Here is a 7,400-nt window from a genome sequence, read left to right as displayed (position 1 = left end):
CCCAGTGCTCAACTGATATAAAAAATTATTGAAGTCTTTCAGTATCAGTCTACAACCTATTTCCAACTGAAATTTGGTTAAGTTTGTTTTGTTTTACGAAAAATAGCCTACATGTGTATTCCCTCCCCCTACACCTGTTCAGTGAACCCTCCGGGACCTAACACCTATTCTATTCAAATACTAACGATTATAGGCTTGTTGGCTATAGTGATAGAGATTGGGCTGGAGATCGTGATGACTGCAAGAGCACAAGCGGATTCGTATTTTTCGTGGGAGACACTGCTTTTCACCTAGCTGTCAAAGAACCCATAGTCACGCTGTCAACATGTGAAGCTGAATATGTGGCTGCCACATCCAGTGTTTGCCATGCAGTTTGGCTACGAAGTTTACTGGAAGAGCTTGGATGGCCACAAAAAGAGCCAACAACTATTTCCGTGGATAACAAGTCGGCAATCGCGCTATCAAAGAATCCAGTATTTCACATTCAAAGCAAGCACATAGACGCCCGCTTCCACTACATCAGAGAATGCATAGCAAAGAAGGAGGTCCAAGTGGAGTATGTGAAATCACAAGATCAAGTTGCCGACATTTTTACCAAGCCGCTCAAGTTCGAGGATTTTGCCAAATTCAGAAGTTTGCTCGGAATGATAAATCAAGTTTAAGGGGGAGTGTTGAATTAACAAACTTGATTTATATGGAGTATTCTAGAATTAACAAGAAAGTAAGAGAAAGAAATAGAAAATTAAAGAATTAGGTAGTAGGTGAAAGAAAGTAATAGAGAATTCTAGAATATTAGATTTGTTACCATAAGTCAAAGGCAGTGAATACAAATCACCGCCAATCATCACTATATATATATGTACTTGTGGTGTTAAATGTAGAAGTGAAAGAAATATTAAAATTTGCAATCCATAATTCATTTGCTCAATTCCCACACACACACACGTCCACACACTGTGCACTTTTGCAATCCTCCAAAATTTAATTAAATTCATCCCTTATATATATGTGTATGTGTGTGTGTGTGTGTGTGTGTATTTCCAACATAGGTGACTCCGACCGAGTAGACTCCTTCCTCTTCTTGCAGGCACGTAACTCCTGCTGATCAGAAGCCTGCCCCTTTTCCTTCTTTGACGGAGGTGACTCCTGCTGTTCCGAAGCCTGAACTTTTTTCTTCTTGGACGGAAGTGTCTCCAACAGATTAGGCTTATTCCTCTTCTTGGAGACTGACTTCTGATGTCTCCATGATAGTATCTTGCAAATCTTCATCAATCACCATTGTTATATCAGCATTCAGAGTAGTCTCAAGCAATTCTTCACCAACAGCAGCAGTGTGTTGACTATTTCTCAGACTAAACAAAGTATAACCGGTCCCAGTAACATTGATACCCCCAACAGCAGAATGCACCCCCCGAGAAGAGGTTCCTGGATCAGATGGCCGCTCACAGTCACGGCTAACAGAAGGAGCAGGTGTGTTTCCCAACAACTTAATACAATCACTTATCCTCCCCAACGTGAGCAATTCCCTTGTGTACATGGATATACCTGTTTTCCACAAGTTCGTATGTGGATTATAGAAGGGTGTTTCATAAGCTGCCCCCCTTTCGTAACCATAATGGACACTTGAGCCAGGATCCATCTGTCATGAGTGCGTGTGAGTGAAGAAAATAACTATTCATTTTGATATAGTAAAAATAGAAAATACAAGAATATAGATTTTAATTTTATTCAAATCACCATTAATGTCATAGAGTTATTCAAAGATATAGTGGAGCCTCTCTCATGATGGAAGACTCCAAGCCACAGTTAAACTACACTTCATGGGCTATCGGCTACTCGGTTGCTAGCTTGGCTGAATTTGATTTGTTACATGACTTTATTTTAAATGATAAATTTAATTTGTGATCAATAAATTTAACTAGATTAAAAAATGCACGTATGCTGCTAGAAAACTACTTAATCATACAAATGCACGTACAACAAATAATCAAAGAAAATAAGTTGGTAATGCAAACATACATCCATGTATTCAAAATATACTAGTCTCAAGTACATAGTAACATTACAGTAAAGAAACATATGAAAAACATGATTCATCAAATCCCCAACTGGCTCTGGACCTCTAGAATGGTCTTAGCTGAGTTCCTGAGCTGCTCAGTCTCATCATCCGTAATTAAGATATGCCGGCGGAAGCCTCACCTCCGGTAATGCCGCCGGCAATTTGAAAAAGGTGGGTTGCCTTCTGCGTCGTTGGTGGGCCGCCTTTATGCAGAACAGATACTCGTTGTTTCAACAATGAAGAAGACGGTATAATCAAACAAATAAATGAAGAAGATGACAAAATTCGACGATAAAGGGTAAAATCATAAAAGTAAGGTAAGATCGTTGTCTGGCTTGATCTTGTGGCATGTGGAGTTCTCATCACAATCTAACGGTATACTAAATCTCGAGTGCGCAGTTCTGCCTTTAGGGAGTAATAATGAAGCTATACCACTCGAGGCTACAGGCAGTACGATATCGCCTCTTCCACGTAAGCTCGAGCATAAGGTCCTCTTGATATATATGTCTTTCATGTACCGCCGCATCCATACAGAAAGAAAAGTCCTCCCTCACCACTATCAACTACAGCATTCATTTCTTCAATGTTATAAGACGTCTCTTCCAAGATGAGTAGGTTTACAGTAGAAGATATAACAGTCTCGTTCGGTAACGACATGGTAGGAAAGTTAATGAGACTGGTAGAGTTAGCTATAAGCAACTTTTCAATTTAAGCTAAAGCAAGATTTTTTAATTAGTCATCTGTCAGCAGCAAATCTATTCAAAAGACGAAAAAAAATAATTAATGTCATTTAACAAATTAATGCATTCCATATTAAGTTCGTAGATGTAACAAATGTTTAAATATTTAAAAAGGTCGAAAATATAAGATAAATATTTCATTATAGCAATTACCTGGCTTCTAAAGGTCTTCCGTTTCATGTGAAGGATGTCGTTTGATAGTAATCGCTAAGTTCTTTTCCATACATCCTCGGGCTGTCATGCTATTTGATAAGAGTAAAGTTGTGAACTGGCGTCTCAAATAATCTCCTGATCCGCAAGAACTTGCCTCTATAATTCCTTCGATGTACTCCTTATCATCGTCTAACAATCTCATTGCATGACATGCTTCCTTGTAAGTCTCTTTCAATTAACCATTCACCATACGAAAATCATCGTGACACGTCGCACCCCTAACGTGATTTAGTAGCATTCTAAAATGGTACATGTCCCCAGCAGATGGACGAACATTTTATTTATTATTGTTTTCATTAGGGGTGTACAAACCCAACCCGGACCCGCCGGACAGACGGGTTCGGTCCGGACCGAACCGGCCCATTATAGGTGTTCGGTCCGGGTTGGGTCTAATTTTAAAGACCAAATTTTGTCCAGGGTCGGTCCGGGTCTAAACCCGGTCTAACCTGTCAAACCCAGAATCGACCCGGTACTCATATAAATTTAATATTTAATTTATACTCCCTCCGTCCACGAAATGAGTACCCATATTTCCTTTTTCGTCCGTCCACGAAATGAGTACCCATTTCCCTTTTTGGCAAGTGTACCCCACATGTCACGACCGGCCCTAATTAAGGATAATTAAGCCGGGGAAACCGTGACTAATGGAGGGAGATTAGAAGCGGGGTAGAAAGGGGGATATTCAAACAAGGAAGGATCGCATTTCATCATTGTTAACAAAAGGGATATTTATAATATAACGGAGGTTTAGTCGTTTAGACTCAAATAACTAGTAAGTTCGGATAGCTCCGACTTAGCCAAAATAACATAAAACTTCTGAGTACGCAACGGAATAAGGTTCTGATTACATGTGTGAAGACATGTATCCCTAGAGTTCATTAATACATAATAAGACAAAAGAGTCCCGCTCGTCACTTCATCACCTTCGGCAGCTACTCAACCTGCACATTTAGAAATATATGCAGGGCTGAGTACAAAAGTACTCAGTGGGCACGTATGCCTAAGTATAAAAATACATGCTTCAAAACTGTAAATTGACATGCCATCATAAACAGTACAGCAAGGGAGTTTTTCGCTAAAAAGGCCCAAGCTTACTAAGTTCATTTGTGATTCTTAAAGTTCGACTGCAGTCTAAGTTCTCTTGTAATCTATCATATCTGGAACTGTGTGCCGGAGAGGTGGCCACCTCTCACGGTCACTTGACCGGCCAACCCGCTAGATGACTCACGGTCACTGGTGTACACTAGCCCTGGCAGGATAGCTATCAACTGCTCAGGACCCGAATTCGATTGCATAATAAAAGTCACATCAGATAGATATCATACTGAAATTTAAATATTTTATGGCAAGACAATATTTGAAATAACTTCAATTAATTTAGTCATGAAATAACTTGCTTGAACGTAACATTTAAACTCATTTGATATATATGAAAGTAATGCCCACCTGATAGCAACTCTTGCTGTGGTGTAGCGGCTCTTAATCTAGTTCTCGCCCTTGACCTTTATTGCGAGAAATTTAAGTAAGATATGTGCTCGGATATAATCCTCGATTAATGAGAATGCGAAAATAAATATGCATGACTCTCTTATGCATGATTCATTATTCCGACTTAATAGTCTAGGAAATCTACTATTAATCCTAACTCTCGGATTAAATAAATAACTTAAATAAGGCTCGCCGCATGAGGTCGGATAATAACTATAATGAATCCGCTTATCTAGAGTGTTCTATCACACTTGATAATTATAATAGGTCTCGCTCCGTAATCGATTAAAAGGAAATAGCTCAATTGAATTATTTGCTTAATAATCTCGTAAGAATCAATCGTAATTGGGCAGCTGCGTCTAATTACCCGGGCTAGACAAATATGAATCGAAGTAATAATATAAGTCAAATAATTAAAAAAAAGCTCAACATAATACAGCCTAATAATTAATTAAGAGTGGGCTTGAATTAAAAGTCATGGCAGCCATCAATTAAATAATAAACCCAATTATAGAGACTAAACATTCAGTCCAAGATAAATATAATGTCTGGGCTCAAAATTTAAAAAGATAACGGGCCCAAATAGATTTAAAACAATAGGCCGAATAATTTAAATTGGAGGAGCCCAATTAAAACAATCATAGGCCCAATTAGAGAATAAGGAATAGGCCCATTTCTTATCTCCCTCTTCATTCTCGGTTCCTCCGCCTTCCCAACCTCAAACACGCCTCTATCTCTCTCTTCTACTCCAACATCGGCTCCCTCCCTCTCTTCTCTCTCTCGTTCTCAGCCAAGGAGTCCGCCGCCGCGGCTCCAGAGCCCGGCGACCGAAGACCGCCGTTCATCCCTCCTGTTCTTCTCCTCTCTCAATCTATTCTCCCTTGCGATTCATGGAAGGAGGCAAAATATAGAAGGAGCTCTGATTTCCTCCCCAAATCAGAAATCGCCGCCGCCGCTCCTGAAATTCCGGTGAACGGCGATCGATCCTCCTCCCTTACCTCCATCCTTGCCTTCCTTCGCTTTCAATTTCTTGGATTCAAGCTCGAGGAAAAAGGGGGAGCGAGCCCTAATACTCTCGCCTGTGCTTCGATCTGCTGCTGCCGCCGCGGTTCTCTGGCCACAAATCGACGGAGCCGGTGTCGTCTCGCCTTCTCCTCTTGGCCGTTCAAGTCCTGTTTCAGACGTCAAGGAGGGCAGGGGATCGAGCTTTGATTCTTTTCCACCTCCGCCGCCATTAGCGATGCTGCTGCTGTTATCACACGATTTGCGCCGAGGCAGCAGGAGCTGCCGCCGTCGTCGTCGTCTTGGCTTGACCGAACAGGCAGCCTGCCCTATTTCTTAAAGCTAAGTTATCTACTCTCATTCTTCTTCTACTTCAATATCTAGTTGTTAAGGGCAGAATACTCATGGTTTGTCGTTCTAAAGCGTAAAGTAACTGTGAATGAATCGACATAGTTGTAATGCCATAGCTTGAACATGTTGACATGAATGCTTGATTGGATTGAAATTCGAGATAGTATAATACCTTGAATGTTCGAACTGATTGGTTGGTGATTTGTGGTATTGAATAACTGAGATAATCTGAAATGATTGCAATGGCCGGTTTCTCTCAATGAATGCGGGAGAGTCAGGGATAGTTGAAAGAATTAAGGCAAAGTTTACCTTTATTTTGGAAAGTATTGAACGCCTGACCCCTCTCTCTCTTCCTCACTTCTTCAACTGTTGATGTTTTGAATGAACTTGAATGGCTGGAACAGTTTAAACAATCGTTGTTTCCCTCAATCAATGCAGGTAGAGTTATGGAGAAGATGGAGGAATTGTAGTCAAAGCTTACCTTGAAGTGGCAGAGCATTGGATTGAAGTCTCTGCTCTCCCAAAGTTTCTAAGTGTAGAAGAGAGGGGAGTGGCGATTTGGGGCTGAAGTGTGAGACTAAAGGAGAAGCTGTTGCTACACACTTGAGTGTGCTAGTATGAGCTGTAGGGATAGGGTGGCTGTGTTGAAACATGGTATCATCATAATATAGAGAAAGAAAAGCCAAAGATCGTAATTGTATTTCTTTGATATTGCTTGATATTTCCGTATTACAATGATACTCAATTTATAGGTTTAAGAATGATCAAAGTCATGCAAATCCCTATAATTAAGGTACTAAAGTCCTACAATATATTTCTTTTGACTTTACTTGTGGTTTTTCTTGACTTTGTTATTGAGTATTTTCAACAGGCTGGAGTATGAGGTGGATTGGATGGGGTGGGCGGCTAGCATAGGGAAAGGAGAGGTGTAGGGAGAAGGGAATAGGAGGGGAGGGGCTGTAGCTGTAGTAGCAAATTCACACGCCCCTTATCCCTTTTTTTTCCTCTTTGCTTTCTTTTTTTTTTTTCTTTGTTGGGAGATGGTGTTTTTGAATTGTGGGCTAGGAACTTGTGTGATCATTGTAATAGATAGGTTGTAAAAATTGTGGTGTAATAGATAGAATCTTCCAGCGTTGGTCATTTTGTATAAAAATGGTAACTTTGATTCTGCTATTTAATCGTCTATCTGTGTATCCGTATATTCTAATAAATCTCGTGTCTCGATATTCTATTTCTTGTCTTGCTAATGTCAAAAGACTGTAAAATAATTCTAAATTAAATCCGTAGATTTAATTCATCTGCTCATCTAATATCTAAATTAAATCCGAAGATTTAATTTTCCTTACAACTCGGTATAATCCATGACTTAAGTAAAAATAATAATAATAATAATAAAAATAATATTTCTATTGTAACTATTAAATAACATGACTTTGCTAAGTCAGTTATAATCAGAAATAATAATTATTGACTGCTCAATAATCTTTATCGCAGTTTCTCACGCGAAATAAAATAATAACTCTTGCTTCATGTATTATATAACTCAA

The 7,400-nt window shown here is 39.5% G+C and overlaps 1 long non-coding RNA gene across 1 annotated transcript; it reads left to right on the top strand.

The window, feature by feature from the left end:
- Window positions 1-6,507: 6,507 nt before the first annotated feature.
- On the top strand, window positions 6,508-7,064 carry LOC131025000 (uncharacterized). The gene is made up of 2 exons (XR_009102046.1): window positions 6,508-6,646; window positions 6,725-7,064. It is a non-coding gene; the product is annotated as an uncharacterized LOC131025000 (long non-coding RNA).
- The last annotated feature ends 336 nt before the right edge of the window (window positions 7,065-7,400 follow it).

The sequence above is a fragment of the Salvia miltiorrhiza genome, chromosome 1 (assembly GCF_028751815.1).
Source record: "Salvia miltiorrhiza cultivar Shanhuang (shh) chromosome 1, IMPLAD_Smil_shh, whole genome shotgun sequence".
Classification (NCBI taxonomy): domain Eukaryota; kingdom Viridiplantae; phylum Streptophyta; class Magnoliopsida; order Lamiales; family Lamiaceae; genus Salvia; species Salvia miltiorrhiza.
This window is presented reverse-complemented; position numbering and strand designations above follow the sequence as displayed.